Below are 21,007 nucleotides of genomic sequence, written 5' to 3'. Positions count from 1 at the left end.
TCTCCAAAAAAGACATACAAACAGACACATGAAAAAATGTTCATCATCATTAGCCATTGGAGAAATTCAAATCAAAACCACATTGAGATACAATCTTATACCAGTTAGAATGGCAAAAATTGACAAGGCAAGAAACAAAAAATATTGGGAGAAGTTATGGAGAAAGGGGAACCCTCTTACACTGTTGTTGAGAATGCAAGTTGGTGCGGTCACTTTTAAAAATAGTGTGGGGGTGGGACGCCTGGGTGGCTCAGTTGGTTGGACAACTGCCTTCGGCTTAGGTCATGATCTCGGAGTCCCGGGATCGAGTCCCGCATCGGGCTCCCAGCTCCACGGGGAGTCTGCTTCTCTCTCTGCCCTTCTCCTCACTCATGCTCTCTCTCCCTGTCTCTCTCTCAAATAAATAAATAAAATCTTTAAAAAAAAAAAAAATAGTGTGGGGGTTCTTGAAAAGATTAAAAAAAGTTACCCTATGACCCAGTAATTGCACTACTGGGTATTTACCCTAAGAAGGGCCATATGCACCCTAATGCATGTAGTGAAAAGAAGGGTCATATGCACCCTCATGTTTATAGCAGCAATTTCCACAACAGCCACACTGTGGAAAGAGATGAGACACCCTTCAACAGACAAATAGATAAAGAAGATGTTGTCCATATATACAATGGAATATTACTCAGCCTTTAGAAAGGATGAATATGCAACTTTTACATCAACATAGATGGGACTGGAGGAGATAATGCTGAGTGAAATAAGTCAAACAGAGAAAGTCAATTATCATATGATTTCACTTATTTGTGGAACACAAAGAATAGCCTGAAGGACATTAGAAGTAGGAAGGGAAAAGTAAAGGGGAGGAATCGGAGGGGAAATGAACTGTGAGAAAATATGGACTTCATGAAACAAACTGAGGGTTTTAGAGGGGAGATGAGTAGGTGGATGGTTTAGAGTGCAGGTATTACATGAAGCACTGGGTATTATATGCACACAATGAATCATGGAACACTACTTCAAAAACAAATAATGTACTGTATGGTGACCAACATAACATAATAAAAAACAAATTGACTCCAAATTCTGAAGGATCTTGGAATGTCTTTAAATTTCAATAAATTAAAAACTAAAAATAATAAAGAAAAATGAAAGTAGTGTTTATGAATAGCATTATACACTCATTTTTTTATTCTTTTTTTGGCGATTTGATTTTGGAGTAATTTCTTAGACTTTCTTAGAAGTGGGAATGCCAGAATAATGGGTAAATATACATATATATAATTTTATATCATATAATAATATAATATTATATAAATACATAATTTTATTAGATATGACAAATTCTCTTTCATTGGTGGTACCAGTTCTATTTTGCATTCCCACTAGTGGTATGTAAGAGAGAAACACACTTTGTGGAAAGCTCATTTATATATATATTTTTTGTATATCATATATTTTTATAGATATTTTATTTTTTTATTTTTAATTAAATTTATTAATTTTCAGCATAACAGTATTCATTATTTTTTCACCACACCCAGTGCTCTATGCAATCCATAACCTCTATAATACCCACCACCTGGTACCCCAACCTCCCACCCCCCCACCACTTCAAACCCCTCAGATTGTCCAATGTCTCTCATGATTCACCTCCCCTTCCAATTTCCCCTAACTCCCTTCTCCTCTCTAACTCCCCATGTCCTCCGTGCTATTTGTTATGCTCCACAAATAAATGAAACCGTATGATAATTGACTCTCTCTGCTTGACTTATTTCACTCAGCATCATCTCTTCCATTCCCGTCCATGTTGTGGACGGGAATACCCGTCCACTTGGGAATACCCAAGATGGGTATTCATCCTTTCTGATGGAGGCATAATATTCCATAGTGTATATGGACCACATTTTCCTTATCCATTTGACCGTTGAAGGGCATCTTGGTTCTTTCCATAGTTTGGCGACCATGGCCATTGCTGCTATAAACATTGGGGTACAGATGGCCCTTCTTTTCACTACATCTGCATCTTTGTGGTAAATACCCAGGAGTGCAATGGCAGGGTCATAGGGAAGTTCTATTTTTAATTTCTTGAGGAATCTCCATACTGTTCTCCAAAGAGGCTGCACCAACCTGCATTCCCACCAACAGTGTAAGAGGGTTCCCCTTTCTCCACATCTCCTCCAGCACGTGTTGTTTCCTGTCTTGTTAATTGGCCATTCTAACTGATATAAGGTGATATCTCAATGTGCTTTTAATTTTAATCTCATTATAGATCCTGGATATCAACCTTTTGTCTGTACTGTCATTTGCAAATATCTTCTCCCATTCTGTGGGTTGCCTCTTTGTTTTTTTGACTGTTTCCTTTGCTGTGCAGAAGCTTTTGATTTTGATGAAGTCCCAAAAGTTTATTTTGGCTTTTGTTTCCTTTGCCTTTGGAGACATATCTTGAAAGAAGTTGCTCTGGCTGATATCGAAGAGATTACTGCCTATGTTCTCCTCTAGGATTCTGATGGATTCCTGTCTCACGTTGAGGTCTTTTATCCATTTTGAGTTTATCTTTGTGTACGGTGTAAGAGAATAGTCGAGTTTCATTCTTCTACATATAGCTGTCCAGTTTTTCCAGCACCATTTATTGAAGAGACTATCTTTTTTCCACCGTATATTTTTTCCTGTTTTGTCGAAGATTAATTGACCATAGAGTTGAGGGTCCATATCTGGGCTCTCTACTCTGTTCCACTGGTCTATTTGTCTGTTTTTATGCCATACCAGCTCGTTTATATTTCAAAATCAGTTGTGAAGGGAGGGGGCAAAATGGTGGAGAAGTAGGAGGTACTGTTTCAACTGATTCCCTAAAGTGAGCTGATTATCAACCAGATCACTCTGAACACACATGAAATCACCCTGAGATGTAAGATTATACACTTCTGGATCTCTACGGGAGTAGAAGATGCCAGTGGGCAGGTAAAGATGAGTGGGAACAGAGTGGGAATGTCGGACTGATATCAGAAGATAAACAAAAGGGGGATAGAGCCACCAGAAGCGACCCACTGGAAAGTAATATCTCAACACAGTAGTGTCCTGTGATTGAGAACCATCATTAACTTGGAGTCTGGTTAAAAGCATTCAAAAAAGAGCAAAAGATCTTAAGGGAAAGTTCATGGAAACTGGCAGCTGGGGACACAGACCCAGGATGCCCACCACTGGTGCCCTGCCGGAGAGAGTGTGGTGAAGTATCCAGGCCTTGGTCCCTGAGCCACTGGTGTGTGTGAGAGCATATGGGTGGTGATGTGCATGACAGAGTCGGCTGTGGATGCCAGCTGGCACTCTCTAGAACCACAGCTTTTTGAACACTGCAAGTGCACTGGGTGACCATGGTCTGAGTCATGCTCCACACCCTCCCCTGAGTGAGGCCTGTGCAGGGGCTAGCCCGTGCTTTCTAGGACCAGCAAGAGTCTGAACACTCCCAGCACCTGCCAACAGGAAAATCAGAGCACGCTGCTCTCTGGACTAATACTACTTGCATATTAATAGCACCAAGGTACAAGCAGGACCACCTGCAACCCCAGAGACTGTGACTGGGGATGTGCCCTGCTGGTGGGAGGTGACAGAGGGGGAGTTTATGTGCTCTGGAGCACCCAGAGAGTAATAGACTGAGGCTTCTCTCTGAGATAGATGTCTGAGTGCAGTTTGCTCTCCTCTAGGCCCCTGAAGAACTGCCAAAATCTGCCAAAAGAGAAAAAAAGGAAAAAACCCTCCAGAGAACAAAAGTCTGACATACTGGTTTTCTCAGAGCTAAGCCCCTTGTAAGGGGGCAGGAAGACTCAAATCTAGCAAGACTGCCTGAAAACCACGCAGCAGGCCACTCCCCCAGAAAGCCAGCAAAAAAAAAAAAAAAAAAAAAAGGACGCCTGGATGGCTCAGTTGGTTAAGCAGCTGCCTTCGGCTCAGGTCATGATCCCAGTGTCATGGGATCAAGTCCCGCATCGGGCTCCTTGCTCCACAGGGAGCCTGCCTCTCCCTCTGCCTCTGCCTGCCATTCTGTCTGCCTGTGTTTGCTCTCTCGCCCTCTCTCTCTGATAAATAAATAAAATCTTAAAAAAAAAAAAAAAAGAGGACAACTAACGCAGGATCCCCATCTAATTGTAAAATCCCAATATCAGGGAAAAGAAGGTATTAACCTCCCGGTATTGCCTTAAAATCTGTATAATTCATAGATACAACTTTTTTTTTTTTTAAATTCATTCCCACCGTTCTCATTCTTTTTTATTTTTTTACAATTTTTGAGCCTATTTACCATCACAATGAGAGGTTCAGTATAACAAATTCCATAATAACCTTTTAACTTGAACTTTCTTAATACATATATCTGTTTGTAGTATTCTTTTGTTTTTCTTTTTTTTAATACTCATATAGAGATAAGCCTCAAGGTACTCCTCTTTCCCCAATCAATACTACCCCTACAAATAAACCACCTTTAATCCCCTTTTATCTCAGGAAATTTGAGTCCTTTAACAAAGATATCAAGATACACCCAGAAAGAATCAAAATAACCTTGCTCACCACACTGAAAATTTGTAACCACCCTCCCAACTTTTACTTCTGTCACTGTTTTGGTGTATTTCTTTTTGTTATGGTAGTATATAAATCTTATACCTGGGGTTCATTTTGGCTAGGTCTTTTTTTTTTTTCCTTGTCACTTACATTTCTCAGTCTTTTTGTTTCTCTTATTGTTTGTATACTTTATAAATCTTACTTTGGGGTCCATTCAGACTGGGTCTTCTTTTCATTTATTTATTTCTTCAGTCTCTCTCTTTCTCTCTGTGGATTTTCTCTCTCTCTCTCTCTCTCTCTCTCTCTCATTCTGGTGGGGACTCAGTGATTACTCAGAAGCTTCCAGGGTGCACCTTGCCTGGAACACAGTCGATACATTCAGCTACACATCCCCTCAGCCATCTCTCACCAAAATGACTAGGAGGAAGAATGCCCAACAGAGGAAAAATTCAGAGACTGTTGGATATCAGTCTCCATCAGAGCTATTGGATATGGACATAAACAGTATATCAGAAAGGGAATTCAGGCTAACAATCATCCAGGAAATGTCTACGTTGGAGAAAACTATTAATGACAATATAGAATCTCTTCTAGGAGCAGAACTGAAAGATGCCTGGGAAGAAGTTAAAAATGCTGTCAGTGAGATCCAAACTAATCTAAATACTCTAAAAGCTAGGGTAACCAAGGCAAAAGATAGAGTTAGTGATCTAGAGGACAAATGATAGAGGAAAAGGATCAGGAGGAGGCCTGGAACAAATAGCTTAGAAGCCATGAAAACAGAATTAGGGAAACAAATGGTGCCATGAAACTTTTCAACATCAGAATTATTGGGATCCCTGAGGGGGAGGAGAAAGAAAGAAGACTAAAAGATATAGTTGAACAAATTTTCCATGAAAATTTTCCCAGTCTGGGGAATGGAACCAGCATTCATGTCCTAGAGGCAGAAAGGCCTGCCCCCAAGATCATAGAATCCAGAAAGACCTTGAGACACCTGATTATGAAAATGATAAACCATAATTTTAAACAGGAGTTCTTGAAAGCAGCTAGGGAGAAGAGATCCCTTACTTACAAAGAAAGGCCCATCAGAATAACATCAGACCTGTCCACAAAAACCTGGCAAGCCCAAAAGGGCTGGCAAGATGTATTCAGGGCACTAAATGAGAAGAACATGAAGCCAAGAATACTTTATCTAGCAAGACTGACATTCAAAATGGATGGAGAGATAAAGAGTTTCCAAGACCAGGAAGGCTTAACAAAGTACGTGATCATCAAGTCAGAACTACAAGAAATAATGGGTGGTGGGGGGCGGTTCTATAGAAGAAGAAAGAACCCAAGAGTGTCATTGAACAGAAATTTATGGAGACAATCTATAGAAACAAGAACTTCACAGGTAACACAATGTCAATAAGAACGTAACTCAATAATCACTCTCAATGTGAATGGCCTAAACGCTCCCCCAAAATGGCACAGGGTTGCCGATTGGATAAAACGACAGGACTCATCCATGTGTTGTCTACAAGAGACCCATTTTGAGCCTCAGGATACATCCAGACTGAAAGTGAAGGGATGGAGAAGCATCTTTCATGCCGATGGGCCTCAAAAGAAGGCTGGAGTAGCGATTCTCATATTAGATACATTAGATTTTAAACTAAGACTATAGTCAGAGATACAGAAGGACACTACATCATTCTTAAAGGGTCTATCCACCAAGAAGATCTAAGAACTGTATATGTTTTTACCCTCAATATGGGAGCAGCCAACTACATAAGACAACTCTTAATCAAGATAAGGAGTTGTATTGATATGAATACATTAATAGTAGGGGATCTTAACATGCCACTCTCAGTAATAGATCATACAAGCATAACATAATAAAGAAACAAGAACATTGAACGACACCTTGATCAGATGGGCCTAATAGATATATATAGAACATTCCACCCTAAAACAACAGAATACTCATTCTTCTCAAGTGCACATGGACCCTTCTCCAGAATAGACCACATACTGGGTCACAATTCAGGGCTCAACCCATACCTAAAGATTGAGATTATTCCCTGCATATTCTCAGATCACAATGCTTTGAAACTGGAGCTCAACCTCAAGAAAAAGTTCAGAAGGAATTCAAACACCTGGAAGCTAAAGACCACCTTGCTTAAGAATGTTTGGCTCAACCAGGAAATTAAAGAACTTAAACAATTCATGGAAACCAATGAGAATAAAGACACTTTGGTCTAAAACCCATGGGATATGGCAACGGCAGCCCTAAGGGGGAAATACATGGCCATCCAAGCCTCCCTCAAAAAAAATTGAAAAATCCAAAATACACCAACCGTCTTTACACCTTAAAGAACTTGAGAATCAAAAATAAATTAAGGCAACTCCACACACAAGAAGGGAAATAATCAAGATTATAGCAGAGATCAATAAGATTGAAACTAGAGTTACAGTAGAATGCATCAACGAAACTAGCTGCTGGTTTTTTGAAAGAATCAATAAGATTAATAAACAATTGGGGGCGCCTGGGTGGCTCAGTGGGTTAAGCCGCTGCCTTCGGCTCAGGTCATGATCTCAGGGTCCTGGGATCGAGTCCCACATCGGGCTCTCTGCTCAGCAGGGAGCCTGCTTCCCTTCCTCTCTCTCTGCCTGCCTCTCTGCCTACTTGTGATCTCTCTCTGTCAAATAAATAAATAAAATCTTTAAACAAACAAACAAAAAAAAGATTAATAAACAATTGGCCAAACTAATCCAAAAGAAAAGAGAGAAGACCCACATTAATAAAATTATGAATGAAAAGGGAGAGATCATTACTAACACCAAGGAATTAGAAACAATCATCAGAAATTTTATTATCTAACAGTTATATGCCAATAAGTTAAGCAACCGAGTTGAAAGGCATCCATTTGTGAACACCTATAAATTTCCAAAACTGAATTGGGAAGAAACTGGCAATCTGAATAGAACAATATCTAGTAATAAGATTGAATCAGTGATCAAAAAAACTCCCAAATAACAAGAGCCCAGGACCTGATGTGTCTACTAAACAATCAAAGAAGAAATGATACCTATTCTTCTGAAGCTTTTTCAAAATATAGAAACTGAAGGAAAATGTCCAGACTCTTTCTACAAAACCAACATTACCTTGATTCCTAAACCAAGCAAAGGCCCTATCAAAAAGGAGAATTTCATTCCAATATCTCTGATGGATATAGATGCCATGATTCTCAACAAAATCCTAGTTAATAGAATCCAACAGTACATTAACAGTACATTTAAAAGATTATCCACCATGACAAGGTGGGATTTAGCCCTGGGTTGCGAGGGTGGTTCAATATTCACAAATCAATCAGTGTGATAGAAGAAATCAATAAGAGAAGAGAGAAGAAACACACGGTCCTCTCAATCGATGCAGAAAAAGCATTTGAAAAGATACAGCATCCATTCCTGATTAAAATGCTTCAAAATATAGGAATAGAGAGAACATTCCTCAACTTCATATAATCTATCTATGAAAAACTCACAGCAAATATCATCCTCAATAGGGAAAAGCTGACAGCCTTCATTTGAGGTCAGGAACACAGCAAGGATGCCCACTGTCAGCACTCTTGTTCAAATAGTACTAGAAGTCGTAGCAACAGCAATCTGACAACAAAGAGAAATATAAGGTTCTAATATTGGCAATAAAAAAGTTATACTCTCTCTTTGCAGATGACATGATACTTTATATGGAAAACCCAAAAGACTCCACCCTCAAACTCCTAGAACTCATACAGCAATTAGATAATGTGGCAGGATACAAAGTCAATGTACAGAAATCAGTTGCTTTCTTATACACTAACAATAAAAATCCATAAAGGGAAATTAGAGAATAAATTCCACGTACTATAGCACCAAGAACTATAAGATACATGGGAATAAATCTAACCAAAGAAGTAAAGGATCTGTACTCAAGGAATTACAGAACACTCATGATAGAAATTGAAGAAGACACAAAAAGATGGAAGACCATTCCATGCTCATGGATCAGAAGAAAAAGCATTATTAAAATGTCTATACTGCCTAGAACAATCTATACTTTCAATGCCATTCCAATCAAAATTCCAACAGCATTTTTCAAAGACCTGGAGTAAACAATCCTAAAATTTGCATGGAACCAGAAGAGACCCCGAATTGCTAAGAAAAATGTTGAAAAAGAAAGCCAAAACTGGGGGCATCACGTTGCCTGATTTCAAGCTTTACTACAAAACTGTGATCATCAAGACATCACAAAAACAGACACATAGACCAGTGGAACAGAGTAGAGAGCCCAGATATGGACCCTCAGTGCTATCTTCAAATAATCTTTGACAAAGCAGGAAAAAGTACACAGTAGAAAAAAGACAGTCTCTTCAAAAAATAGTGCTAGGAAAATTGGACAGCTATGTGTAGAAGAATGAAACTCAACCATACTCTTACACCATACACAAAGATGAACTGAAAATGGATAAAAGACCTCAATGTGAGGCAGGATTCCATCAGAATCTTAGAGGAGAACATAGGCAATAACCTCTTTGATATCAGCCACAGCAACTCTTTTCAAGATATGTCTCCAAAGGCAAAGGAAACAAAAGCAAAAATGAACTTTTGGGACTTCATCAAGATCAAAAGCTTCTGCACAGCAAACGAAACAGTCAACAAAAACACAGAGGCAACCCACACAATGGGAGAAGATATTCGCAAATGACACTACAGACAAAAGGCTGATATCCAAGATCTCTAAAGAACGCCTCAAACTCAAAACACACAGAACAGATAATCATGTCAACAAATGGGCAGAAGACATGAACAGACACTTCTTCAAAGAAGACTTACAAATGGCTACCAGACACAGGAAAAAAATGTTTATCATCACTAGCCATCAGGGAGATTCAAATCAAAACCATGTTGAGATACCACCCTACACCAGTTAAAATGGCCAAAATTAAAAAAACAGTAAACAACATGTGTTGGAGAGGATGTGGAGAAAGGGGAACCCTCTTACACTGTTGGTGGGAATGTAAGTTGGTGCAGCCACTTTAGAAAACAGTGTGGAGATTCCTTAAGAAATTAAAAATAGAGTTACCCTATGACCCTGAAATTGCACTACTGGGTATTTACCCCAAAGATACAGATGTAATGAAAAGAAGGGCCATCTGTACCCCAATGTTCATAGTAGCAATGGCCACAGTCATTTGACTGTGGTAAACAACAAGATGTCCTTCAACGGACAAATGGCTAAGGAAGATGTGGTCCATTGATATTATGGAAGATTATGCTTCCATCAGAAAGGATGAATACCCAGCTTTGTATCGAAATAAATGGGACTGGAAGAGATTATGCTGAATGAAGTAAGTTAAGCAGAAAGAGTCAATTATCATATGGTTTCACTTATTTGTGGAGCATAAGGAATAACATGGAGAACATAGGGAGATGGACAGGAGAAGGGATTTGGGGAAATTGGAGGGGGGAACCAACCATGGGAGACTGTGGACTCTGAAAAATAATCTGAGGGTTTTTGAGAGGCAGAGAGTGGAAGGTTGGGTGAACCTAGTTGTGGGTATTATAGAGGGCATGTATTGCATGGAGCACTGAGTGTAGTACATATAAAATGAATTCTGGAACACTGAAAAGAAACTTAAAAAATAAATTAAAAATTTTTAGAAAAGTGATTGTGACTAGGCAAATTATTTAATAAGGGGGAAATGTGTTGCTAAAATTATTTTTTTATTAGTTATAGGCAATAATACCTATAAATGCCCATCACCTTGTTGAAATAAAGTGTTTAATCCATTGTTTTCAAATTAAACAAATGAAAAATCAGGAAGAAACATGTTCTTTTATTTTTTAAAAATATTTATTTATTTATTTATTCTTTCATTTATTTATCAGGGAGAGCAAAAGCAGGGTAGTGGCATGCAGACAAGGAGCCCAATGGGACTTGGTTCCAGGGCTCCAGGATCATGACCTGAACTTAAGGCAGCCTTTTAACTGACTGAGCCACCCAGGAGTCCCAAAATTTTTCTTGGAGAGCATACATTTCTATTACACTATTTTTTTTTTTTTTAAGATTTAGTTATATGACAGAGAGAGAGAGAGAAAGCACAAGCAGGGGAAGTAGGAGACATAGAAGCAGGCTCCCATGACCAGGGGGTGGGGGAGCTCATTTGCAAGACCCCAGGATCATGACCAAAGGCAAACAACTAACTGAGCTACCCAGGTGTCCCTAAACTAAAATTCTTAAAAGGTTTTATAATCTGGTTACATCTACCTAACATTTATAAGAGTATCTAAGTACACCCTTACAAAGGGCATAGACAGCAGATTCTTCATGTGTGGGCGAACCTTTTTAAAAAGTACTCCACCAAATTTTACTTGGTTGTTGCTTTCTACCACAGCAATCAGATTTTTATCAGCCCCAAGAATTATTCAGCTTAGACTTTTTTACATCTCTCTATTCATATTCCTCATAATTAGGAAGCAGCTGTTTCTAGCCTTCTCTGACAGCAACTGTCAGCTGCAGGTGGGATATTGATGATCGAGGAAAATGACAGATTGCTTAATGTCAGTTACTGAATACCACATCGAGGAGTACTACAGAGATATAATATCTACATTTCACATCTGAACCTTATAATTGACTTATTTCTGTCAGATTTCAACAAGAGGGTTTATGACTTCTTTTAGAATAAAACTGTGAATATATGATTAGACATACCTGTAGCTCTTTCTGTTAAATCAAATACTAATAATCAAACACCTTGTGTTTCTATAAAATCAAATTGATTTCAGTAAAATCAAACACCAATAATCAAACATCTTTCAAAGAAGATGAGTTATTAACAGATCTGTCAGATTATTTAATTTATGTTTTCCTTTCATATTATAAAAGTATTCTAAATTATACAATATAAAATGAAGGCTTATATATCATAACTCCAGCTTAACTTTTAAAGAAGAGAATGATTACTGGATCTTTCCTTTAGAAAGTTACTTATTTTCGCCTTTAAGAAGGGTAAGATACACAGAGGGAAGAAGAAATCTCAGGGACAGTTATATGGTGGTTCTGATAATTACAAAAGCTTCTGTTGTGTATTTCAAATAATATAAGAATTAATTAAGAATAAGTTTAAAGTGTAGGACATGTGAACTCAATTGAAACAATGATTTAAAAGTGCTAATTCATTACAGGTTATATAATTGAATTCTTTTCTTTTTCTGCAGAACTACCAATGGCTTATTGCACACTAAAATAGAAAATAAATAAAATAGGTAACATTCAACTTACAGATATGATGAAAGTGGTAATATCTAATCATATCTGTTCCACTTAAATCCCTGATTCTATATCATTATATAAATTAGTAGTGTTGGAAACAATTGGGTTGAAAATCAACCTTTGTAAAAAATCAGAGCATATGGGGCACCTGGGTGGCTCAGTGGGTTAAAGTCTCTGACTTCGGCTCTGATTGTGATCCCAGGGTCCTGGGATCAAGCCCCATATTGGGCTCTCTGCTCAATAGGGAGCCTGCTTCCCCCTGTCTCTCTCTGCCTGCTGCTCTGCCTACTTGTGATCTCTGTCTGTCAAATAAATAAAATTTAAAAAAAATCAGAGCATAGCAACACGTACACTTTCTAAAAATACAGTTGTACATAATAAATTTCAGTTATCTTGAAAATGGAAACAACAATGAGGGAAGTTATGTAATTTTTTTTTGTTGTTATGTTTCATTGTTTTGGTTTGGTTTACTAGATGGATATACAAATAAAATATCTACAGATGAAGAGCAATAGGGGTGTTATAATTAAGAATGTCTAAAAATAGTTGGGATGTTATTGGGAAAAGGTACTGAAATTTACATTAGGTTTATTTTGTTTGTTTCTTTTATGTTTTTTGCCTTTGCACTAAATCAGATAATTTTTTAGAGTAAATAATTGTGATGAGAAATCCTACAATTAAAAAAATTGCCTGCTTCATTTAAATATTGCATCAGAATAAACTTTAGAATGAGTAGTAAAAAAAATCACCAGCTTCTCTGACATTACCCTTGTTTTAAACTTTTTAACATTTCATATTTACAGAAAATGTGCAAAAATATCACCAAGAATTTCAATATATTTTACCCAGATTCACCAAATGTTAAAATTTTATATGTGCTTTACCATTTTATCTAATTCTATCTATCAAACCTATTTATCAAGTAAATTCTATTTCTTTTTTCTAAGCCTTCTGAAAATAAGTTGCAGGCATGCTTTCCCTTTGCCTTAATTAAAATTTCAGTATGTTTTTCCTAAAAAAAGAATTTTTTAACATAAAATAGAATTATCAAAGTTAGGAAACTACTTGTAGTCTATAGATGGTGAGAAGCAAATGCCAGTAAATCTGCCTTGAGGAGCAGTGTTTTCATGGTGGTCTAGCATGACACCCTCTCTGGACCCAACATATAGGTACTCAGCAGTTGCCATGAAGTATGGTGCTGTGAGGATTCACAACAGAGGACAAGGTCAAAAATGAAAGGAAAAAAAAAAAGAAAAAAGACTGTCTTTGAAATATATGAAAATCAGTAACAAATCATGAAAATCTATATAAAGCCACATTGGGGACAACTATTTTACAGAGACTTACCTTCTGTCACCTTTTCTGAGGACAAGTTGAAAAATTTCTCAGCAAAAATGTCAGGTATCTTATTCCAAATATAAAGGAAGTGTTAGAGAGGATGTGGAGAAAGGGGAACCCTCTTACACTTTTGGTGGAAATGTAAGTTGGTGCAGCCACTTTAGAAAACAGTGTGGAGATTTCCTAAGAAATTAAAGATAGAGCTACCCTAGGACCCTGCAATTGCACTACTGGGTATTTACCCCAAAGATATAGATGTAGTCAATAGAAGAGCCATATGTACCCTAATGCTCATAGCAGCAATGGCCACAATCGCCAAACTGTAGAAAGAGCCAAGATGCCCTTCAGCAGGTGAATGGATAAAGAAGATATGGTTCATATATACAATGGAATACTATGTCTCCATTAGAAAGGATGAATACCCAATTTTTGTATCAACATAATGGGACTGGAGGAGACTATGCTAAGTGAAATAAGTCAAGCAGAGAGAGTCAGTTATCATATGGTTTCACTTACTTGTGGAGCATAAGGAATAACATGAAGGACATTAGGATAAGGAAAGGAAAAGTGAATTGGGAGAAATCAGAAGAGGGAGATGAACCATGAGAGACTGTGGATTCTGAGAAACAAACTGAGGGTTTTGGAGGGGAAGGGAAGTGGTGGGTTAGGTGAACCTGGTGGTAAGTATTAAGGAGGGCACATATTGCATGGAGCACTGGGTGCGGTGCATAAATAATGAATCTTGGAACACAGAAAAAATAATATTAAATTTTAAAAATGAATAAGTATAGAGGTGCTTGGTTGGCTCAGTGGGTTAGCCTCTGCCTTCAGCTCAGGTCATGATCTCAGGCCCTGGGATCTCTGTTCAGTGGGATGCCCGCACACACACGCCTACCGCCTGCCTCTTTGCCTACTTGTGATCTCTCTGTCAAATAAATTAAATTAAATATTTTTAAAAATTAAAAAAATAAGTATAAATACATACATGCATACATACAAACGGGGTGGGGGGAGGAAGGATGTTAAATTTGTACAAACCTTGGGAAGAATTTCTTCTGTACCAAGTCCAGAATCTGTGTATACTGTACAAACCACTTCACCTCATCCCACCCATGGTGGAAGTTCTATTAAGTATCCAGATTCAGTGTGTTTGAACAGAGGAAAATCATTCATTGAAAAAGCTACAAGGACTATGATGTTATTCCTTCAAATAGTATATTATGAAATGCTGTATCATGAGGAGTAAAAATTCTTCATATTTATGGGGAAAAGAGTAGATATTGGCACCCAGAAAGCAAGAACAGGTATATTCAAAAAACCTTTTGTAAAGGTGGATGATACAAACCAACTTTATAGACCATTTCATCATTAGCTGACTGATCTGCCTTTTATAAATTACTTTTCTTCAGAAGCTTTCAGTCCATTTGATAGATATGATGTTAAGCATCCAAAAGCAAACTCAGAATTCAAGCACATGGCAATAAGTGTGGTGGAATCCTGAGTCAATACCACTTGAAAGAGAAGAAAGAAGGATATTGAAAATATTGCAGAAATATGAAGCTCTTGAAACTCATCTTCCAAGTGAACAACACAGAAACTGCACATAGTAACCACTATAAAGTTGTTAATGATATTGTACCTAAGTTAATTTTTGACTTTGGCAACATTAAAGGGACATGCCTAAAAAGAAATAATAAAATACAGTATTCAATTCCTTTTTCCTATTATTGCAACTGTTCTGAAAAAAAATCTGAACCAAAAGAAAAGCTAGAATTGCAACATATTCCTCTGAAAGCCTTCAGAGGAAAGTAATTGAGCCACATTTCCTGTATAAAGAAATCCAGGAACCTGAACAAAAGTTTGTGTTTATTTCAGAATGCATCCCTTAATCTTCAAGCAAATTGAGAGGACTAGATGAGAAACAACCAGTGTATCTTCCAAGTTAAATCCAGATAAAAATGACATAAAGCAAAAATTTATGAATCTACCTCTATATAAAAATATACAGTGATGCATTCTTGACATTCATGAACATAAATTAATAATAAATGAAAATGACTTTGAAGAACTAAGTGTAAGCCACTGTCCATATAAGCTATAAGCAACAGTACAAGTTTCTAATGTCAATCTGATAGCCCTGCATCTCAACCAAAACAAAAAGTCAGACACTGTGTTTTTTCCAGCAAAGGATCTGAAGAAAAAGGACCTTCACCCAATATTTGGTCACAATTCTGGACTGTTATCAATAAGCAGTTCACAGAAACAGCTAACAACGCAGGCAAAGACTCCATTCCAAAGTCCTCTAAGGAATGGAGTCTTTGCCTGCGTTGTTAGCTGTTTCTGTGAACTGTTTATTGTGACAACTGTTTACTGTGACAATTCAGCATATGGATAATTTGCCTTTTGGTAAGACCAATTGGAAAGTGAAAATATTATAAGGAATAAATAAAACAATTTAGAACCAAGGTGGAATTTGATAAAGAAAGAATTTAATTTCTTATTATACAAGAAGGAACAGAATTTGTACCTCACCAATACAATCCCTACTGGACTTATTTCAGACTGGTGAAGAGAAGTCAGAATTTTGGGGCTTCACAAGCTACACTGAAAGCAGTGGTATATGCTTTAGATATTTGGGAAGAGGAAATTTTAGATAATCCATTGTCAATGTTTTTCTCTTCCATTTCAACTTCTGCAACTTCCTGGCTTTTAGACTTAAAAAAAAAAAAAAAAAACTCTCAGAAAGGAAAAGAAATCAGAAAATTACCATTGCTATAAGTCAGTAAATATGTAGATGTTATAGATATTTTTTCAAGTTGGCAAATGAATAAATGCACTCAAAAACAATTTTTCCCATTTTCCTTCAGTTAGCATTTATTTTAAGTTTTCTGTTTTGTTTTGAAGCATTCACAACCATTTTTCTGTTATTATAGTAATGAGAAAATTGATTGGAGTAATACATTCCTACATGGCTTTTCACATGCATCAAGAGAAAAGATTACCAACTCTGGCTAAATGGAAACTTCTATCATTCCACATGTATTCCACATATTTCCAATTGACAGTGTTTTTCTCTTATTTAATGTAACCAACCCAAACACAAGATTTGGGAGATTAAGAGGTCTCAATAAATAGTCCCTTTTTAAAACCTGGAGCCTCAATACCTAGAAATAAAACAGATGGAGAGGAGGAGGGGTAAGATGGTGGAGAAGTAGGAGATCTGTTTCAACTGGTCCCCTAAGTGAGCCAATTATCTACCAGAATATTCTGAACACCCATGAAATCAGCATGAGATATAGGATTATACACTTTTGGATTTCTATGGGGGCAGAAGATACCAGTGGAGAAGTAAACTGGTATGGGAACACTTAGACTGATAGTGGAGGATAAATAGAAGAGGGAGGGAGCCATTAGAAGTGACTCATTGGAAAGTAATACCCTCAATAAAATGTGCCCTGTGATTGGGGACCAGCATTAACTTGGAGTCTGATTAAAAGCATTAAAAAAGAGCAAATGATCTTAAGGGGCAACTGTTGGAATTGGGTGGTCACAGGCACAAGCATAAGCCCATGTCTCCAGACAGCCACTGCCAGCGACCACCCATGCCAGAGAGAGTAGCAGCAGAGCCTCCAGTTCCTGGTCCCAGAGCACCCCGGGTTGCTCAGCTTGCACCACCACTCAATGGGCACATTCACACCCCTGACTGAGGGAGTCTGATGTGGGCACCAGCCTGTGCTCTCTATAGCTACAAACTTTTGTGTTCTGTGAGCACTCCATGACCTGGGTCTCAACCTCGCTCCACACCTGGGCCTGAGATTGCTCCCTGCAGGCGCTAGCTGGTGGTCTCTAGGATGGACTAAGAGTCTGGAAACTACCAGCCTGGGCTTGAAGGAACTCCGCATGCACTATCTCTGGTGGGGATCTCTCAGCCCTCAGAGAATGATCTCTGAAACCATGAACTCTAGACCCCAGACAGCAGTCCCAGCAAAGGCAGCCACTGGAAGTGGGCTGCCTGGACCAATATCACTTGCAGGTTTAGTGGCATGGGGTGCAGAGACAAGTGGGCCCTTCTGGCAACCCCTGTGATAGTGGCTGGGGACATGCACTGACAGTGGGAGGAATCATGGTTCAGCAGAATGTGCAGAGGGGGAGTCTGTGTGTTCTAGACCACCCAGAGATGAGCAGACTAAGGCTTCTCTCTGAGATGGAGGTCTTGGTGCTATTTGCTTTCCAATAAACCTCCAAAAATAAAAAAATAAAAAAATAAAAAACACAAAAAGCCCCCAAAGACTAAGAACCACCAGAGAACAAAAGCCTGAAAAGCCAATTTCCACAGAAATTGCCCCTTGATAGGGAACAGAATGACTCAACCCAAACAAGACTGACTGAAAAACTATGCTCCAGGTCCCTCCCCCAGAAAGCCAACCAAAAGAATGAGAGGACAACCACTACAGGATCCCCATAAAACTGTAAAACCCCAATATCAGGGGAAAACAAAATATTAAGCTCCCAGTACTTCCCTAAAATCTTATATTTCATAGATACAACTTTTACTTTTAATTCATTGTCACTACTCCTGTTCTTTTTAATTTTTTAACCAACCTACCATTACAACTAGAGGATTGATACAACATATTCCATAATAACCTTTTAACTTGAACTTTTTTCATACATATTCTTGTGTTTTTCTTTCTCTTTTCAGTTTTTTAAATATGTATATAGATATAAGCTTCAAGGTAATCCTCTTTCATAATGAATACTACCCCTATATATAAACCAGTTTTAATCTCCCTTTATCTCTAAAAAGATGAATCCTTTAATAAAGATATCAAGATACACCCAGAAAGAATTAAAATAAACTTGCTCGCCCACACCAAGGGTTTATAGCCACCCTCCCATCTTTTCTTCTGTCAGTGTTTCCATGTATTTGTTTCTGTTCTGGTATCATATAAATCTTATTATTGGGGTTTATTTTGGCTAGGTTCTTTCTTTCTTCTGTCATTAACTTTTGTCCGTCTTTTAGTTTATACATTTAGGTATAAGCTAAAACTTAAAAATCTTACATTTGGTCCCAATTTTGCTCGGCCTTCACTTTTTTCCCTTTTTTCCCCAACTCTCTCTCTTTTTTTCTTTTTTTCTCCCTTTCCACGGGGGACTCACGATTACTCAGAAGCTTCCAGGGTGCACCTTGCCTGGAACACAGTCGATACATTCAGCTACACATCCCCTCAGCCATCTCTCACCAAAATGACTAGGAGGAAGAATGCCCAACAGAGGAAAAATTCAGAGACTGTTGGATATCAGTCTCCATCAGAGCTATTGGATATGGACATAAACAGTATATCAGAAAGGGAATTCAGGCTAACAATCATCCAGGAAATGTCTACGTTGGAGAAAACTATTAATGACAATATAGAATCTCTTCTAGGAGCAGAACTGAAAGATGCCTGGGAAGAAGTTAAAAATGCTGTCAGTGAGATCCAAACTAATCTAAATACTCTAAAAGCTAGGGTAACCAAGGCAAAAGATAGAGTTAGTGATCTAGAGGACAAATGATAGAGGAAAAGGATCAGGAGGAGGCCTGGAACAAATAGCTTAGAAGCCATGAAAACAGAATTAGGGAAACAAATGGTGCCATGAAACTTTTCAACATCAGAATTATTGGGATCCCTGAGGGGGAGGAGAAAGAAAGAAGACTAAAAGATATAGTTGAACAAATTTTCCATGAAAATTTTCCCAGTCTGGGGAATGGAACCAGCATTCATGTCCTAGAGGCAGAAAGGCCTGCCCCCAAGATCATAGAATCCAGAAAGACCTTGAGACACCTGATTATGAAAATGATAAACCATAATTTTAAACAGGAGTTCTTGAAAGCAGCTAGGGAGAAGAGATCCCTTACTTACAAAGAAAGGCCCATCAGAATAACATCAGACCTGTCCACAAAAACCTGGCAAGCCCAAAAGGGCTGGCAAGATGTATTCAGGGCACTAAATGAGAAGAACATGAAGCCAAGAATACTTTATCTAGCAAGACTGACATTCAAAATGGATGGAGAGATAGTTTCTAAGACCGGCAAGGCTTAAAAGAGTACGTGATCATCAAGTCAGAACTACAAGAAATAATGAGTGGTGGGGGGCGGTTCTATAGAAGAAGAAAGAACCCAAGAGTGTCGTTGAACAGAAATTTATGGAGACAATCTATAGAAACAAGAACTTCACAGGTAACACAATGTCAATAAGAACGTAACTCTCAATAATCACTCTCAATGTGAATGGCCTAAACGCTCCCCCAAAATGGCACAGGGTTGCCGACTGGATAAAACGACAGGACTCATCCATGTGTTGTCTACAAGAGACCCATTTTGAACCTGAGGATACATCCAGACTGAAAGTGAAGGGATGGAGAAGCATCTTTCATGCCAATGGGCCTCAAAAGAAGGCTGGAGTAGCAATTCTCATATTAGATACATTAGATTTTAAACTAAGACTATAGTCAGAGATACAGAAGGACACTTCATCATTCTTAAAGGGTTATCCACCAAGAAGATCTAACAACTGTAAATATTTGTACCCTCAATATGGGAGCAGCCAACTACATAAGACAACTGTTAATCAAGATAAGGAGTTGTATTGATATGAATACATTAATAATAGGGGATCTTAACATGCCACTCTCAGTAATAGACAGACCATCCAAGTTTTGTATCAATGAAACTAGAAGCTGTTTTTTTTTTTTAAAGAATCAATAAGATTAATAAACCATTGGCCAAACTAATCCTAAAGAAAAGAGAAAAGACCCAAATTAAAAAATTATGAATGAGAAGGGAGAGATCATGACTAACACCAAAGAAATAGAATCATCAGAAATTTTATTATCACCAGTTATATGCCAATAAGTTAAGCAACTGAGATGAAATGGATGCATTCGTGGAAACCTATAAACTTCCAAAACTGAATTAAGAAGAAACTGGCAACCTGAATAGAACAATATCTAGTAACGAGATTGAAGCAGTGATCAAAAAACCTCCCAAAAAACAAGAGCCCAGGATCTCATGGATTCCCTGGAGATTTCTACCAAACATTCAAAGAAGTAGTAATACCTATTCTCCTGAAGCTGTTTCAAAAATAGAAACTGAAGGAAAACATCCAGAGTGTTTTCATGAAGCCAGAATCACCCTGATCTCCAAACCAGGCAAAGACTCCACCAAAAAGGAGAATTTCAGACCAATATCCCTGATGGATATAGACTCCAATATTCTCAACAAGATCCTAGCTAATAGAATCCACCAAAACATTAAAAGATTATCCACCATGACCAGGTGGGATTAATCCCTGAGATGCAAGGGTGGTTCAACATTTGCAAATCAATCAGTGTGATAGAAAAAATCAATAAGAGAAGAGAGAAAAAGGACATGGTCTTCTCAATTGATGCAGAAAAAAAAATTTTTTTAACAAGATACAGCATCCATTCCTGATTAAAACGCTTTAAAGTATAGGGATAGAGGGAACAGTCCTCAACTTCATATAATCTATCTATGAAAAACTCACAGCGAATATCCTCCTCAATAGAGAAAAGCTGACCCCCTTCCCTTTGAGGTCAGGAACACAGCAAGGATGCCCACTCTCAGCACTCTTGTTCAACATAGTACTAGAAGACCTAGCAACAGCAGTCAAACAACAAAAAGGAAAAGAAAATGTATTCCAATTGGCAAAAAAAAAAAGTCAAACTCTCTCTCTTCACAGATGACATGATACATTATATGGAATACCCAAAAAAACTCCACCCCCTAGCTACTAGAACTCATACAGAAATTCAGTAATGTGGTGGATACAA

At 37.9% G+C, this 21,007-nt stretch overlaps 1 pseudogene; it reads left to right on the top strand.

The window, feature by feature from the left end:
• Positions 1-13,021: 13,021 nt before the first annotated feature.
• LOC131827866 (protein DBF4 homolog A-like) lies at positions 13,022-14,546 on the top strand (annotated as a pseudogene).
• The last annotated feature ends 6,461 nt before the right edge of the window (positions 14,547-21,007 follow it).

Source organism: Mustela lutreola, chromosome 3, assembly GCF_030435805.1.
Source record: "Mustela lutreola isolate mMusLut2 chromosome 3, mMusLut2.pri, whole genome shotgun sequence".
Classification (NCBI taxonomy): Eukaryota; Metazoa; Chordata; class Mammalia; order Carnivora; family Mustelidae; genus Mustela; species Mustela lutreola.
Note: the sequence above shows the minus strand (reverse complement) of the source record. Positions and strands in the feature narration are given on the sequence as shown.